This window comes from Myodes glareolus, chromosome X, assembly GCF_982192425.1.
Source record: "Myodes glareolus chromosome X, mMyoGla1.1, whole genome shotgun sequence".
NCBI lineage: Eukaryota > Metazoa > Chordata > Mammalia > Rodentia > Cricetidae > Myodes > Myodes glareolus.
Window position 1 is genome coordinate 66,025,596 of NC_142053.1, and position 17,309 is coordinate 66,042,904.

The following is a 17,309-nucleotide window of genomic DNA, read 5'->3' on the forward strand; positions in this document are numbered from 1 at the left end:
GCTGAGATCATACTTATGGATTCCTGGGAATTTATCAAGATCCAGGGTTTTAACTAACCTTTTAATGGATTCTCAATTATGCTTCCATTCTTCTTTTTTCCCCTCACCTCCATGTTCCCAATTTTGTCAAACAACCTTTTCTGTTTCCATTTTCCAGGTGGGTCTATATATGTTTTCTTTGGATTCACCTTACTACTTAGCTTCTCTAGGTCCATGAACTATAGGCACAATGTTCTTTGCTTTGAGATAGTATCCACTTATGAGTGAGTGCATACTATATTCACTTTTTTTTTGGCTCTGGGTTACCTCATTCAGGATAGTGTTTCCTAATTCCATCCATTTGCATGCAAATTTCAAAATGTCAGTGTTTTTCTTTACTGCTGAGTAGTACTCTAATATATAAATGTGCCACATTTCCTTATTCCGTTTTTTGGTTGAGGGGCATCGTGACAGTTTCCAGGTTCTAGTTATTACAACAATGCTGCTATGAACATAGTTGAACAAAATGCAGTTGTGGTATGATTGATCAATTTTGTGTAAATGCCCAAGAGTGGTATTACTGGATCCTGAGTTAGGTTGATTTCTAATTTTTTGAGAAAACACCATACTCATTTCTAAAGTGGTTGTAAATGTTTGCAGTCTGAACATCAATGGATTAGTGTTCCCCTTACTCCACATTCTCTCTAGCATAGGCTATCATTGGTGATTTTGATCTTAACCATTGTGGCAGATGTAAGATGTTATCTCAGAGCTCTTTTGATTTTCATTTCCCTGATGACTAAGGATGTTGAACATTTCTTTAAATATCTTTTGATCATTTGAGATTCTTCTGTTAAGAATTCTCTGTTCAGTTCTGTTCCCTATTTTTAAAAATGGTTTGTTTGTTTATAATTTCAATGTCTAATTTTTTGAGTTCTTTAAATATTTTGGAGATCAGTTCTTTGTCTGATATGGGTTGAAGGACTTTCCCTATTCAGTAAGTGTCTTTTTGTCTTATTGACTGTATGTATCATTTGTTTTCCAGAAGCTTCTCAGTTACAGCAGGTCTCATTTACTTATTGTTGCTCTTAGTGTCTGTGTTACTGGGGTCATATTTAGGAAGTAGTTTCCTGAGCCAATGCATTGAAGACTACTTCAAACTTTCTCTTCTATCAGGTTCAGTGTGGTTAGATTTATATTGAGGTCTTTAGTCCATTTGGGCTAAAGTTTTGTGCATAGGGATAGAGAAGGATCAATTTTCATTCTTCTACAGGTAGACATCCTTTTATGCCAGCACAGTTTCTCAAAGATAACATCTATTTCCCATTGTACAACTTTAGCTTCTTTGTCAAAAATCAGGGGTTCAAGGTGTGCAAATTAATATTTAAGACTTTGATTCAATCCCAGAAGTAAATCTCCCTGATTTTATGCCAGTGCTAATCTGTTTACTTTACTCTAGGTCTGTAATAGAGCTTGATGTAAAGGATGGTGATTCCTCTTAAAGTTCTTTTATTATACAGGATTGTTTTGGCTATTTGTTTTTTTTCATATGCAGTTGATTATTGATCTTTTAAGGTCTGTGAAGAATTGTGTTAGGAAATTGATGGGGATTTCATTGAATCTCTAAATTGCTTCTGGTAGGATTGCCATTTTCACTATGTTGATCATTACTATCCAATAGTATGGGAGATCTTTCCATTTTTGGTATCTTTTTCAAGCTATATGTTCAAAGACTTAAAGTTATTGCCAACTATGTCTTTCACTTCTTTGATTAGTGGTACCAAAATATATTTTTGTTATTTGTGACTATTGTGGAAGGTGACATTTCTCTAATTTTCTTCATAGTTATTTCATTATTTGAATGTAAGAAGGCTACTGAGTTGTTTATTTTTTTTCATTTTTTTTGAGTTGATCTTGTATCCTGCCACATCACTGATGGTATTTATCAGCTTTAGGAATTCTCCATTAGAGTTTTTTAGGTCACTTATACATGCAATCATATCATCTGAAAATAACAAAAGTTTAACCCTTTCTTTTAAAATTGAATCCACTTGATATCCTTATCTTATTATTATAGTCAGAACTTCAAGAACTATGTTGAAGAGATATGGAGAGAGTGGACAGCATTGTTCCTGATTTTAGTGCAGTAGCTTTGGGTTTCTCTCCGCTTAATTTGATGTTGTCTGCCTGTTTGTTATATATTGCTTTTATTATATTTAGATATGTTTCTTGTATCCTTGATCACTCCAAGACCTTTCTCATAAAGGGGAGTTGGATTTTGTTGAATGCTTTTTCAGCATATAATGAAATGGTCATATGTTTCCTTATTTCCAGCTTACTTATATGATGAATTACATTGATAGATTTTCATATGCTGAACCAAGCCTACATCTCTGAGATGATGTTGACTTAATCACGGTGGATGATTTTTTTGATGTGTTCTTATATTTATTTTGGCAGTATTCTATTGAGTATTTTTTCATCCATGTTCATGAGTGAGTTTGTTCTGTAATTCCCTTTCTTGGTTTGGTCTTAGGGTGGTTTTGGTATCAGGGTAACTGCAGCCTCATAAAAAAGAATTTGTCAATGTTCCTTCTGTTTCTTTATGTGGAACACTTTGATAAATATAGGTATTCGGTCTTTTTAAAAGTCCTGTTAGAATTCTGCACTAAGACTATCTGGCCTTTGGCTTTGGTTGAGAGGTTTTTGATGACAGCTTCTATTTCCTTGCAGTTTGTACATCTATTTAAATTGTTCACCTGCTCTTAATTTAATTTTGGTATAGGGTATCAGTATATAGTTCCTATCTAAAAAATGTCCATTTCTTTTACATTTTTCAATTTTGTAATGTACAGATTTTGTAGTAGGACCTAATGATTCTCTGAATTTCCTCAGTGTTTGTTGGTAGGTCCCCCTTTTCATTTCTGATTTTGTTAATTTGGATATTCTCTGTCTTTTAATTAGTTTGGATAAGTGTTATTCTATCTTGTTGATTTTTCTCAAAGAAACAACTCTTTGTTTCACTGAATTTTTGTATTGTTTCCTTTGTTTATATTTTGTTGATTTCAGCCCTCAGTTTTATTATTTCCTGCCTTCTACTCCTGGGTGAGTCTGCTTCTTTTGGTTCTACAGCTTTCAGGTGTGCTGTTCCTTCAATTTTGTTATGTGAACACTTGATGCTTTAAACTTTCCTCTTAGCACTGCTTTCATAGTGTTCCATTGGTTTGGATATATTTTGCCTTAGTTTTTATTTAATTCTAGGAAATCTTTAATTTCTTTATTTCTCCCTTAACCAATGGGTAGTTCACTGTTCAATTTCCATGAGTTTGTAGGATTTTTTAGAGCAGTATTGTTTTTAAATTCTAATTTAATCCATGTTAATTGAATAAGACATGGGGCTTTTTCCATTGTATATGTGGAGGTTTGATTTGTTACTGAGTATGTGATCAGTTTTAGAGAAGGTTCCATGAAGTGCTGAGAAGAATGTATAGTCTTTTGTTTTGGGATGAAATGTTCTATAGATGTCTCTTATGTCCATTTGATTTTAACATCTTGTGTGGGACAATAGTTTGTACCCTGTCTATTGCATTCTAATAAAATGCTGATTGGCAGGAAGCAGAGGTGATGCAACAAGAATGGAAGAATTCTAGGAATAGGGAAGCATATTCTGTAGTTCTTACCCAGACAGGGATAAAAGCCAGTTGTGACTGCCTCACCGAATAAGGTATTGAGCCACATGGCTAACATAGACAAGAAAAATGGGCTAATATAAGTTGTAAGAGTTATTAAGAAGTCTGAGATACTAGGCCAATCAGTTTATAACTAATGTAGACCTCTGTGTGATTGCTTTGGGGCTAAATGATTGCAGGAATGGGGCAGGACAGAAACCTCAATCAATAACATCTGTTATTTCTCTTATCTCTCTATTAAGTCTCTGTCTGGTTGACCTTTCCACTCCAAGAGTGGAGTGTTGAAATCTCCTATTAGTGTGTGGGGCTTGATGTACAATTTACATTTTAAAAATGTTTCTTTTCAATATGTGGGTGCTCTTGCATTAGGGGCATAGGTGTTCAGGATTGAGACTACACCTTGATGGATTGTTCCTGTTATGAGTATAAAGTGTCCTTCTCCATCTCTTCTGATTGATTTTAGTCTGAAATCTATTTTGTTAGATATTAGGATAACTACACCTGTTTGTTTTTTAGATCCATTTGTTTGGAATATCAACACTTTACTCTGAGGTAGTGTTTGTCTTTGAGGATGAGTTGTGATTCTTGTATATAGCAGAAGAGTGGATCCTGCTCTTGTATACATTATCTTATCCTGTGTCTTTTAGTAGGTGAATTGAGTCTATTAATATTAAGTGGTATTAATTACCTGTAGCTGTTGATTCTTGTTATTTTTGGGAATAGGGCTTGTGTGTTTCCTTTCTTTGGATTTTGCTGGTAGGGGTTATCTGCTACCTCTGATTTTGTTGGTGTAGTTAGCTTCCTTGGGTTGGGATTTTCATTTTCGTACTTTCTGTAGGGATGTGTCTGTGGATAGATATAATTTAAACCTGTTCTTGTCATAGGATATATTGTTTTTTCCAGTGAAGGTGATTGGAAAATTTGCTGGTTATAGTAATTCAGGCTTGCATCCAGGATCTCTTAGTATCTGCAGCACATCAGCCTAGGACCTACTGGCTTTCACAATTTCCTTTGAGAATTCAGGTGTTTTTCTGATAGGTCTACAATTATATGTTACTTGACGTTTTTCATTTACAGTTCTTAATATTGTTTCTTTATTCTGTACGTTTTGCATTTTGATTATTACATGGCAAGTGGACTTTTTTTTGATCCAGTCTATTTGGTATTGTGTAAGATTATTGTAACTTCATAAGGATATCCTTCTTTAGGTTGAAAAAGTTTTCTTCTATGAGTTTGTTGAATACATTTTCTGTGCCTTTGAGCTGGAGTAGTTCTTCTTCTTCTTCTACCCTATTATCCTTAGGTTTGGCCTTTTCATGATGTTCAAGATTTCCTGGATGTTTTATGTTATGAATTTATTGGATTTTAAAGGAGCAAGTTACAAAACAATACCACACCAGTTTGGAATTATGATTAATAAAAGGGTTATTTATTTAAAGGGAAAAACTAACAGACCACCGTCTAAGACAACAGCCCTCTGCACAACCAGGAAAAGAGTCTGGTAGCCAGAAGCAGATTCCTAAGCAAGAGAGAGAGCACATGGCACCAGCTGATTTTTCCAAACCAAAGAGATCACACCCAAATGGCTGGTATCTTAAAGGCTATTGGCTGAAGGAGTGGTAAAGCTTCTGCAGCACCTCCCCTCTTGTTTAAGTAAGAGTTCTAAACCTACTTCAAAATTATATACAATAAGAACAAATATCCTACTCTAACTACCTTAAGTCTTGTATAATATATAATTTGTTCAAGACATGAAAGTAACTACTTTTATCTAGTCTTCAACCCCATCAAAGATCCAAGAAGGGAAATAATGTTACCTGAGTAATTAGGAAGTACAATCAAACAACTTCCAAAACATGCAAAAAAATCACAGAGTCAACTGGATACCTGGGCAATCACCCATAGTCATGTCTGCAGTGTTGAAGCAACCAACTTCAGCTAAGGCCTAGAAAAACTGACAGATTATTTTTAAAGGCAAGAAATTTTTCAAAACTGTCTTTCCCTGTCTTGGCAAGATTTGACAGTTCTGCTTATCCATTTCCGGATACTATTTATTTTGTCAGTAGTCGAGGTCTGGGCAGTTTCTTGCTCAGTGGCTGGTTTTGCCAAGAAGAAAAAAAGCTCCAAGTGTTGGTGCTCAACAATCTGTTGGGACTAGATCGGTGTTGCCAGGAGCAATTGTGTCTCACTACCACTGAACTCTAAGTTAGATTAAATGCCATTTTCTTCAGTTATTTGAAGAGGTTGAAGATCATCTATTCATACAGAATATAATCTCCATGTATCTAAAAAACCCAATTAGTCTAATTATAAATATGACAAACATAGATGACTATTGATCTATATTTCTTAATACCTATCTAACTTAAAGACTAAGACAATAAACAGCTGTGTAAATAATGATGGTAAAAACATCCAAATGTAAGCAATGTACAAGTATCTTAATAAGAGGTAGAAATATACACTGCAATATGGTAAATACACATATATAATATATATATATATACATGTTATATATTATATATATTTCAATAAATAAACACTATATAATTTATCTTAATCAGAGGGAGAAATGTACACTGCAATATGGTAAATATATATATATATATATATATATATATATATATATACATAAAAATGATTCAAACAGAGGTAGAAGCATGCATGCATGCAATATTTAATATAATTTAACTTTTTATCCATATATAAGAATCTATGACAATGTAATTATCTATAAACCACTCACAAATACCAATCTATTATCCTATTATCCAATTTGCCCTCTTTTTTTTCAAAAAGATCCCTGAGCTTAAAAAATCCTCCCCCAACCCTCAACCATATATCAATTATAATCAACCTCTAAATGATGTCCCTAAACTTGAGGACAAACTTTGCTGGGAAAGGGGACATCGTCCTCTAGAATTACTTCCAGTTGTCATGGGGACAATGTTCTTTCTAGGGGGTCCTGTAAAAGTAAAATGATGGCTAAATTTCAAGATGAATGTCTAGTAAGATTGCAACTAGACTCTGAATATGGTGTGGAAGACTGGCCAGAATGTTGTAAAATATATGTACCATTTCAGCGAACCAAGTTGGAACCATCTTGTACAGCTGGAACCCAAAACAGGTCATGTAGTAGTGCTATCTGTATTATGACGTCATATCAACCAGGTGGAGTTGTTGTTAAGGGGCCCGATCTTCTTCTTGGACACTTAAAAGATTACTGCAGAAAAATTCATTATTCATTGTAGTAAACTTAAACATTAATTATATAGATATATACATACATATATATTCAATGAAAGGTATGATAGGTATGAAGAAAAGCAAAGATGTTTTCTAAATTCTTTTTTTCCTTCTGTTCCATATCATGGTTTCTAACATGAGGCAGAAACTCTGGGTTTTTCTCTTAACAACAGGCGTGGAATTAGAGAGGGACTGATCTAGACAAAACCAAAACCTACTCTATAAATTTTTATATATATATATATATATATATATATATATAAATTTATATATATTTATATTTATATATATATCTCCTATTCGGTGTCTTGATGATTTCTATTGTATTATAATTTTTCCAACTGCAAATATTCAAACATCCAAGGTCCCTTGAATTTTTTGAAGATGAGTGTTTTCCTTCAAAGACAAGAACAGAACCTTGCACCCATCCTATATGTTTGTTTTAATACCTGTATGATAATCATCATTGTGGATGAGCTGTCATATTGCCTCTCCAAGTGCTGTTTCCTCTTCAAACCGAACCTTTATTAATTTTGATGGTATCTACATTTTTTCTTGTCTTGTGGAAACAAGAGAAAACTCTTTCCCCAATGCAGCACATCTTGTGGTCTCAATTGTGAGGTCAGCATATCCTTGAAATAAACTGGTTGATTTATTTCAGCAGACTTTTCAATTATCCAATGTCTTTCTGATGCTATTGTTCCTTTCTCATTAACATTAAGAAAATTCAAGATTAGTAAGGCATCATGTTATCTATTTCTGGGGCATTTTCCAACTCTTTCTGTTTTTTCAACATATCCTTTATAGTTTGATTTAATCTTTCTGTGACTACTTGACCTGTAGGATTGTATGGTAGACCTGTAACATGCTTAATATTATAATAAGCAAAAAAAGAGTTTTATTTTCCTAGAAACATAAGCTGGATTACTATATGCTTTTATTTGTGTAGATATATCCATGATGATCCTAACTTCTAATAAATGTGTGATTACTGAATTAGCCTTTTTTGAGCTTTAAGCAGTTGCCCATTGAAAGCCTGAATAAGTGTCAACGGTGTGATGTACATGTTTTAATTTTCCAAATTCTGCAAAATAGAACACATCCATCTGCAAGATTTCATTCCCTTGAGTACCCTTCCAATTGATCCCTGCAGGTAGAGATGTTAGGTTATATAAAGAGCAAGTAGAGCATCTCTTTATAATCTCCTTAGCTTGTTCCCAAGTAATAGAAAACTCTTTCTTTAAACCTTTGCTATTGATGTGATGTTTTTTAATGAAATTCTGAGGCCAGCAACACACTTCCAATCTATAATTGATCAATTACTGCATTACCTTGTGCTAGAGGACCTGGCAGACCCATATGGGATCGGATGTGTGTTATGTATATTAGACAAAGCCAGTTCTTGTTTATGTCTTTTATCTGAATAAACAATGATGTCAATTCTGTATCATCTGGTATAAATTCAGCCATTTCAATATGTAGGATAACACTTTCTGCATGCTGTAAATCCATAACTATATTAAGAGTTTCTTTAAAATCACCTAGCATGATTAGAATGGCATATAATTCTGCTTTGTTCAACCTTACTCAATTTGTCTGATTTGTAGCTTGTCTTCCCTGAATTATTAGCATCAGTATAAAATGTACAGACTCCAGTTATTGGAGTATTATATACAATTTGAGGAAGAATCCAAGAAGTTCTCTTTACAAGGTTAAGTCTATTGTTTTTGGAATAGTTGCTATTAATTTCTCCAAAAAAATTAGCACAAGCTCTTTGCCATGGTTCATTATCTTCCCATAACTCTTTTTATTTCATCACTAGTGAAAGGCACTATACTTTCTGCAGGCTCTATACCAGTTAGTTGATGAAGTCTCAGTTTACCTTGTATAATTAATTCAGAGATATTTTCCACATACATTTTAATTTTTCACTTGGTTTGTGTGGTTAAAAGATCCATTCTAAAATAATATCTTCCCTCTGCATTAAAATTCATGTGGGGGAAATTCTCAAAGGAAATATGACTAGAATATCAACAACATTTGGATTCACCCTATGTTCATGTGCATCCTGTAATTTTTCCTCAACCATTGTCAGTTCCTTTTCTGCTTCAGTTGTTAATTCTCTGGAACCATTCAAATTTTTGTCACCATCTAAGTTTTTACTTAAATGGATTATTAGATCAGGTGTTATCCCAACAGCCAGTCATAGACAGGAAATGTCTCCTAAAAATCTTTAAAAGTCATTAAGAGTCCATAATCGGTCTCTCCTTATTTGTGCCTTTTGTTTTCTAATTTTATGTAAACCTATTCTGTAACCTAGATAATTAACAGAGTCTACTCTTTGAATATTTTCAGGAGCAATTTGTAATCCTCATTTAGGCAAAACTATCTTTACTTCATCAAACATTCTAAAGTATCTATGTTCGAATAGATAGCAAAATGTCATCCATGTAATGGTAAATTATTGACTCATGGAATTGTCTACATATTATTTCAAATGGATAACTCTCAAAGTATTGACAGATAGTTAGGCTATTGAGCATCCCATGTGGGAAAATAATCCACTGGTATCTTCTAGCAGGCTGAAAGTTATTATATGTCAGAACTGTGAAGGCAATTTTTTTCTCCATTCTTTTCTTGTAAAGGTATAGTGAAGAAGCTGTCCTTTAAATCAATAACTATAAGAAGCCATCATTTTGGTAACAGAGAAGGCAGAGAAATTCCAGATTATAGAGCTCCCATAGGTTGAATTACCTTGTTGGCAGCCCTTAGATCTGTCACCATTCTCCATTCACCAAATTTCTTTTCTACAACAAACACAGGAGAATTCCAAGTACTAGTTGCCTACTCAATATGTCGAGTATCTAATTGCTCCTGTAACAATCATTCTAAAGCCTGCAATTTATCTTCAGCTTGCAGCCATTGCTTAACCCATATTGGCTTCTCAGTTAGCCATTTTAAAGGTAAGTCTGTTGGTCCCTCTAAAGGCTTGTTAGTTGCTTTATGTTCTTGTACAGTCTGAATGGTTGGTGACCTTCATGCATAGTACCTTTTTACATCCTTTCCAGAATTATGAGCTCCTGAGACTGCAGGAATGTTAATCTGGGTATTCCATTGCTGTAGGAGGTCATGGCCCCATAAATTTATTTCAACATCAGCTACATATGGCATTAGCTTTCCACTTTGACCTTCTGGCCAAATACAGTCAACCAATCTTGTGCTTTGTTTAACTCGAGATATGGTTCCAATTCCTAGTAATTGAACATCTGCCTCTTGAAGAGGCCAATTTGGATGCCAAGATTCTGTAGTGATTATACTCACCTTTATTCCTGTGTCTATCAGGCCAACAATCACAATTCCATTTATACATACTCTCAGTTTTGGTCTCTGATATTTTATAGAGGTTTGCCAAAATATATGCTTCATATTTCCTATTTGAATTTCTGACTTATCCTCCAAATTTGAGCCATTATTTAGAACCTTATGGTCTTGCACAGATGGTTATATAGTTTTCAATTTTCCTGGTGTGTCACGTTCTCCACAGTTACTGAAAAAGACTCGACCACTTTTGGCTTGAGGGCCTGTGAGAGGCCCCTCAGGATGTTTCACAATGGTATGGGGATGCCTTGTCATTCTGTTTTTGATCTGCATTCATTGGTACAAAATCGTCCTTTACCACACCACCTACATATTCCCGAAAGCCGAGGATTCTTATTCTTGCCATTCCCAGATTAGGTATTATTCTTAGAAATTCCTTGCCTGAATTTCCTTCAGATGTCCTAATTTACTACAATTACAACATTTGGCAGTTTGATGTCCCCTCATTACTTTGGAAATTGCTTCCCCTACCCAAGATTCATCATCTTAGTTAAATATCTGAACATTCATGGTGTGCTGAATCCATTCGTCCATAAGTGCTGATATAGACTTTTAAGGCCCAATTATCTTTTTGCATTCTAAGTTTGCATTTTCAAAAACCAGCGATTCAAGAATTAGTTATCTAGCTTCTGGGTCTGTTACTCCTGTGTTCAGAGCATTAATTAATCTTTGCAAAAAGTCAGTATTGGGCTCTCCCTGTCCCAGTCTAACTCTGGTATATGACTCGATCATTTTTCATGGTTCTAGTATTCTATTCCCAGCATTCAATGCTGCTTTGTGGTTTAGGGAAAATATTTCTTTATTGTAAATAACTTGGACCTGTGGATCAGCATAAGCTCCTACACCAAGAATTTGATCCTGGGAAACCTCCATACTTTTTGCTCTCCCTTGCTATTCCATATGTATGATTTCTTCTCTGAAATAAATTCCAAACATCAAGGAAGTTTCATCTTCTAACACTGTGAATGCCAACTATGAATAATCATGTGGCATAGCCCTGACATTTGAAGTCCAAGTTCTTATCATTTCCTTAACAAATGTAACATAATTAGCAATGGCTTGCATAATTTCCTTTAGGCCATTCATTCCTACAGGCATCCATCTAGCTTCTTTGGCTCCCTTCAAGCCTTTAGAAGATGACACATTGTCAGAGTAAATTACAGGGTATGTTGCTAACATCCTGGGTAATCCAGTGTGACAGCCGGCGTTGACAGCATATCCTGTCCTTGTGTCTTCTCACCCAGTCATCAACTCTGATAATTTCCTCAATAATTTCAAATCTCTTAATCATAATCTCCCATAAAACCTGAATCTCCTGACCTGCAAATGTTTCTAGTGATTTCTGGATAGTATCAATTTTCTGGTACCCATTCTTCACTTGTTGTTTTAAGGTCTTAATGTTTCCTTTCAAAGATAGCATCTCCTCCTTGAAATGTTCCTGAACACTGTGTAAATTGCCATCCTGGAGGTATATTCTGTCTGTTACCTTATCATGATAACTCCATGATAACTTCTGAATGCCCAATTCAATAGCCTGGACTCTCTCAGGTAAGCTCCTAGTACCCTTAGATATGAAGTCAATTTTGCCTATCATGATATTAATCCTATCAATTAATGTAATATAATTCCACATAGATATAATATAAAGAAGAAAACTGAAAGCTAATAACCAGGAAATTGAGGTATCTCCATAGGCGTATAGGCCTCTTTTGATTTCTTCCATAGTGACAGCAAAAACCATGGAAAGAGTCCCAGTAAAAACAAAACCTGCCATTTTACATGTTAACCAGCAGAAGGTACTGTTTCTGAGTTCCAACTGGAACCACTGCAACCGTGTCATGACAAATTCTATTTTAAAATCTCACTCAAAAGGTTAGATGTAGTACTCTGAGGGAGAAAACCCAGAGTCCAGGCACAAAGCACAAAAAACCCAGGGAGCTTCTAGTGGCTGATAAACAGCAGGCTCGCCCTGGGCATGCCTGCCCTGCTGCTCTGCATCAACCCGATGCATGGGCTCATGACACAGCTGCTGTAGCAGCACTCTACTCAGTTGTGGTGGGGATTTCAAAAAGCATGTCTATTTGTGCCAGGACATCACAAAGAGTTTTTGCCCCAGGGGGTTTACAGCATTCAGCAAATGCTTCTAATCTGATTCATCCTGCCTAAGTGCTGGCTGCAGGGGAGGCGGGTTAAAAAAACCCAAGCCAGGCGGGCAGAGACTGCCTGGGCCTGTGGATCCCGGGAGGTGTGGAGTTTGCTGCTGGCTCCATGCACAGGCCATAGCTGAGGGAGAGCTTGAGTCAAGCCACACTGGTGGCAGGTAGCCAAGCTGGGGGTGTGATAGGGTGGGGGTGGTTCTAAAACCAATCATTGGATGACAAATAAAGGGGTAATTCACAAAACAATCCCACACCAGTTTGGAATTATGATTAATAAAAGGATTATTTATTTAAATGGAAAAACTTAAAGATCACAGTCCTAGACAACAGCCCTCTGCACAACCAGGAAAAGAGCCTGGTAGTGGATTATGAAGAAAGAGAGGGAGCACATGGCTCCCACTTCTTTTTGCAAACCAATGAGACCAAGCCCAAGTGGGCTGATATCTTAAAGGCTATTGGCTAAAGGAGCAGAAGGAGCTCCTGCAGCAGGATTTCATATTATCTTTGATCAATGAATCTATTTCCTCTAGAGTATCTTCAACACCTGAGATTATTTTATTCTATCTCTTGTATTCTGTTGGTTATATTTGTCTCTGAGCACCAGTTGGTTTATCCAGAATTTCCATATACAGAATTCCCTCAGTTTGTGTTTCTTTATTGTCTCTATTTCAGTTTTCAAGTCTTGGACTGATTGCTTAACCTGTTTGATTTTCTTTGGTTTCTTGGGTTTCTTTGAGAGATATTTTAATTTCTCTCAAGATTTTCATTTGTCTTTTACACCATTTCTTTAAGATAGATTTCATTTCCTCTTTTAAATTCCACATCATTTTCAAAAATTTATGTTTAAGGTCATTTTTTTATTCTGATTCTTCTGGGTTAGAATGATCAAGTCTTCCTGTTGGGAGACCACTTGGTTCTGCTGCTACCATGTTGCTTTTTAGATTGTTGGATGAATTCTTGCATTGATGGTTACACATCTTTTCCTTCAAATGAAACCAACTGTGTCTTTATATCTTGTTCCAATCCTTACAGCTGCTGTCTGAGTGTTTGGAAATTTTCCTTGTTCTTAATATGTACTGTCAATATCTGTGTCTCAAGAAGCCTCTGAGGTCTCCTAAACCTACTCTCTTGATCTTTTCTCCTGGTTCACTCTCTTTGTTCTCTCTTGGTCTCCTCAGTATTATAGCAAATTCTTGGTCCCCTCAGTATTATAAAAAGTTCTTGGTCACCTCAGAATTTTAGCAAACTACATTTCAAAGTTCCACCAAAGTTGAAGGAGGATATGTGAGTTTGGAGTTGGGGTGGGGTGGGGTTAGTTGCTTGGAGGGTAAAGTTGATGGACTTCGGTAATGGGGGACCCTACCTGCAGAAAACCCTCCTGTTGGCTGGATAGAATAGCCTAAAGAGTTGGTTGAGGGGCCTGGGGTTTTGTCCCACTGTGGAGATACTAATGAATAGGGTGTCTAACCTCATGGCTGCTCACTTACCTTTTTGACCCCCACAGTATTGGTGAAAGCTTTGTTTCAGAGTTCCACTGAGTTTGCAGCAGGATAGGTGAGTTTGAGGGTGGTATGGTTTTAGTAGTTTGGAGGGTCCAGTGGATGGAGTTTTGTAAAGGAGGGCCTACCTCTTAAGTCACCTCAGTATCAGAGCAAGTTGTGTTTCAGAGTTCCATTGAAGTTGCAGGAGGATAGGCAAGTTTGAGTGTCTAGTAGGCACTTCTAAATATTAATGTTTTTCAAGCTCCCAAGGTGGACTTCAACTGGTCATACATCTTTTAATGTACCAAAATAAGACAATGTGTATGATTCTACTTTCTTGTCATACCTTTTATTATTTACTTAATATTTATTTTAATGACTATGATAAGATGTCTCTGAAAGATATGAAGTCATCTGCTATGGTATGTACTGCCATTTTGCAAAATAAGACTTTAACATTCTTAACAGCAATGTGAATCCATCAAGAAATAAAAGTTTAAAGAAATAAGGTTTAGTGAAGTCCTGATGGTAGGATTGACATCCATTATCACTGATACACTTATAGAAAAAGGAGTGATACCATGGGAGAGTGGAAAAACATAGAAGTCAATTGGAAGATGACAAATATCTCTATCAGCCAAGAATGAGTGCTACAGAAGAAAATGAAAAAAAAATCAGTTGTTCTTTCATCTAGATATTGGGTTTTGTGTATCCCAAATTGTTGCGAAGTCAACTTCCATGATTTGAAATAACTGCTATGTGGGAGTCATTGCAAACTCTATGGATGTCAAAGAAATGATCTACCTGAGGTAAGAAGGGTTAGTTCTGATTAGTTTATTTTTAAATAATTAAACACAGTAAAGCTTTGGGAAAGTGTTTTCTGCTGACAATTATAAAAATAAATCTTAAAACAAGACTGCATAAAAAGTCTTTTGCAAAGCACATGTTAAAAAATAGAATAATTGTTTATCTATGTAAAAGTGTGCTACAATTTTTTTGTGCTGCTTTTGTTTAACTGTATAAAAATATGTTACTCTTTTGCCCTGCATTCCTAAGGCATCTGATTGGCCTAATATAAAGCTAAGTGGTCAATAGCAAGGCAGAGGAGAAATAGGTGGACTTGGTAGCAGAAAGAAAAGTGAAATCAACAAGCAGAAGTGGTGGGACAGCTAACTTTGGCCCAGACAGACAGACAGAGAGGAAGAAGGAAAACTTAATTATATGTTGTTGATGTTAACAATACCAAAGATAGAACATAGATAATAGAAAAAGTTTAATTTTAATTTTGAAACTGTAGCTAAACATAAGCATGGGCATTTATAATTAATAATAAGCCAATATGTTGCTGGGTGGTGGTGATGCACACTTTTAATCCCAGGACTTAGGAGGCAGAGGCAGGTGTACCACTGTGAACTTGAGGCCAGCCTGGCCTACAAGAGCTAGTTCCAGGACAGACTCTAAAGCTACAGATAAAACTTGTCTCAAAAAACCAAATAAATAAATAAATAAATAAAAATATCATGATAGGGAGGGTAGTGGTCCTGGAAACCTGGGCTTCAACATGTAGTTGACAAAATAAATGTGATCTCTTATATAAGAATATGCTGTATTAATAGCGAAATAATGCTAAGAATAAGTGTCAGAAATAAGCATAATTGTAGTTTCTTTTTTAAAGTCCATGAGACTTTCATGAGAATGGGTGCTTCCAGTGATTACTGGCTCTACAGATAGTAGAAGGTCACCAGGATATTATCTATATGAAATCCCAACTCATTGGGTAGAAAACAGGTATAAATCACTTCTGTTAAAAAGAAAGTCATGGGAAGTTAATGTTTCTGCTTTCCACAGTGCTCTTTGTAAGCATGAAGACCTGGTGTCTTCTACATCAGTACATGTTTTTGTATGGGATTCATTGAAGACTGATTGCACAGTGAGTCCTGACTGTAGTAATGTTTTTCCCACACTTTCTGTTACAGTAAATAGTCTACCTTGCATAAATTTTTATTATTCCTTGACCTCCATACCAAACTCAACAACTTCATGCCTTTTCCCTTAATGTATGAGAAGTCAATATAAACCATTTTCCCAAGAAGAAAGGGGGTTTAAAGCTTTATTTCTTGTATGATATAATAAGGCTATTACTTACTAATCAATTATAAATTTATCTTTAATTTGAAATACATTAGAAACTGACATCAATATTTTTCAATGTCTCTCACATTGCAAAAATTATTTGCAAAAAAGCTGTTTAGAATTATAATAAAAACATAAGAAATATTTCCTAATGTTAGATATACATAAAAATAAGCTTTCATCAACTTATTTACTCTTTGTGAAAAGTGAATAATGATACACAGAAAGAGTGGTTCAATTACTTTGAAAGATAAGTAAAGTTTTCAATGCCTTTATGTGACTTTCCTACCTCAAAATGTGAAGTTGAGTGCTTCATAGGATTGACTTTATTGTTTAATAGAAGTGTCTAAGTTAATTCTTAGGAATCTGAGATCAAAAATCGACAATTAAAAATATGTAAGGGAACAGAATGCTATTAAATAAAGCAGGGCATTTAAGAAATTATCCTTATTGTAACACCTGTGTTACTCTCTTGGTACAGTTTGTGTGCCACTGTACATTATGTAAGCTGGGCCAGGGCCTGGAGATTGAAAGAACACATAAGAGATCTGGGTCACTCGAAAGTAGTTCAGCCAAATACTATTTATTCAATCTTAGGAGAAACCTTAAATACCTAGCTGCTATACAATGGAATACCCCCAGGCATGTTGGAAATTACCACACCCAAGATGGGATCAACATTGCCCAATAGCTAATCACCAGGTAGGGCAGAGAGAGCACAGTAACACACAGGAAATGCTGGTTGGCCAGAAACTGTCCTCAAAATGAACCCTGGGAGCAAGGGCAGACCCATGGGCCCTATAGGTCCCCCTTTGATATAAATTATATGACTAGGTCTGTCTTAGGTGGCATTGGATATCAGGAAATACCCCTTACTCGTCATGGGAAAGCACCCAGGTCAAAACACAATTTCTCTTTTAGGTTAGGGCAGCCCCCCCCCCCCGAAACCTTTCCCATCATTGGCTCACTAGTCAACGATCACTGCATTCAGCTGATTTGCAATGAAAGATCCTCCTGGGTAATAGCTAAGAGGATTTGCTAAGTGGCAACATTGACCTGAGCTTGCCTTTCATTCTGACAACCATGAAAACATGAAGATGATGCTCCAGCACATATAAACACTCCTTAAGGAGGCTGTGATTGATCAATTCTTAATAAGTTTGCCCAAATTGGAGACCTTTCTTTAAGTAAGGTCTCAGTGTTGGTGGGAGGAACCCTGGTATAGTTAACTAGAATAATCTCAA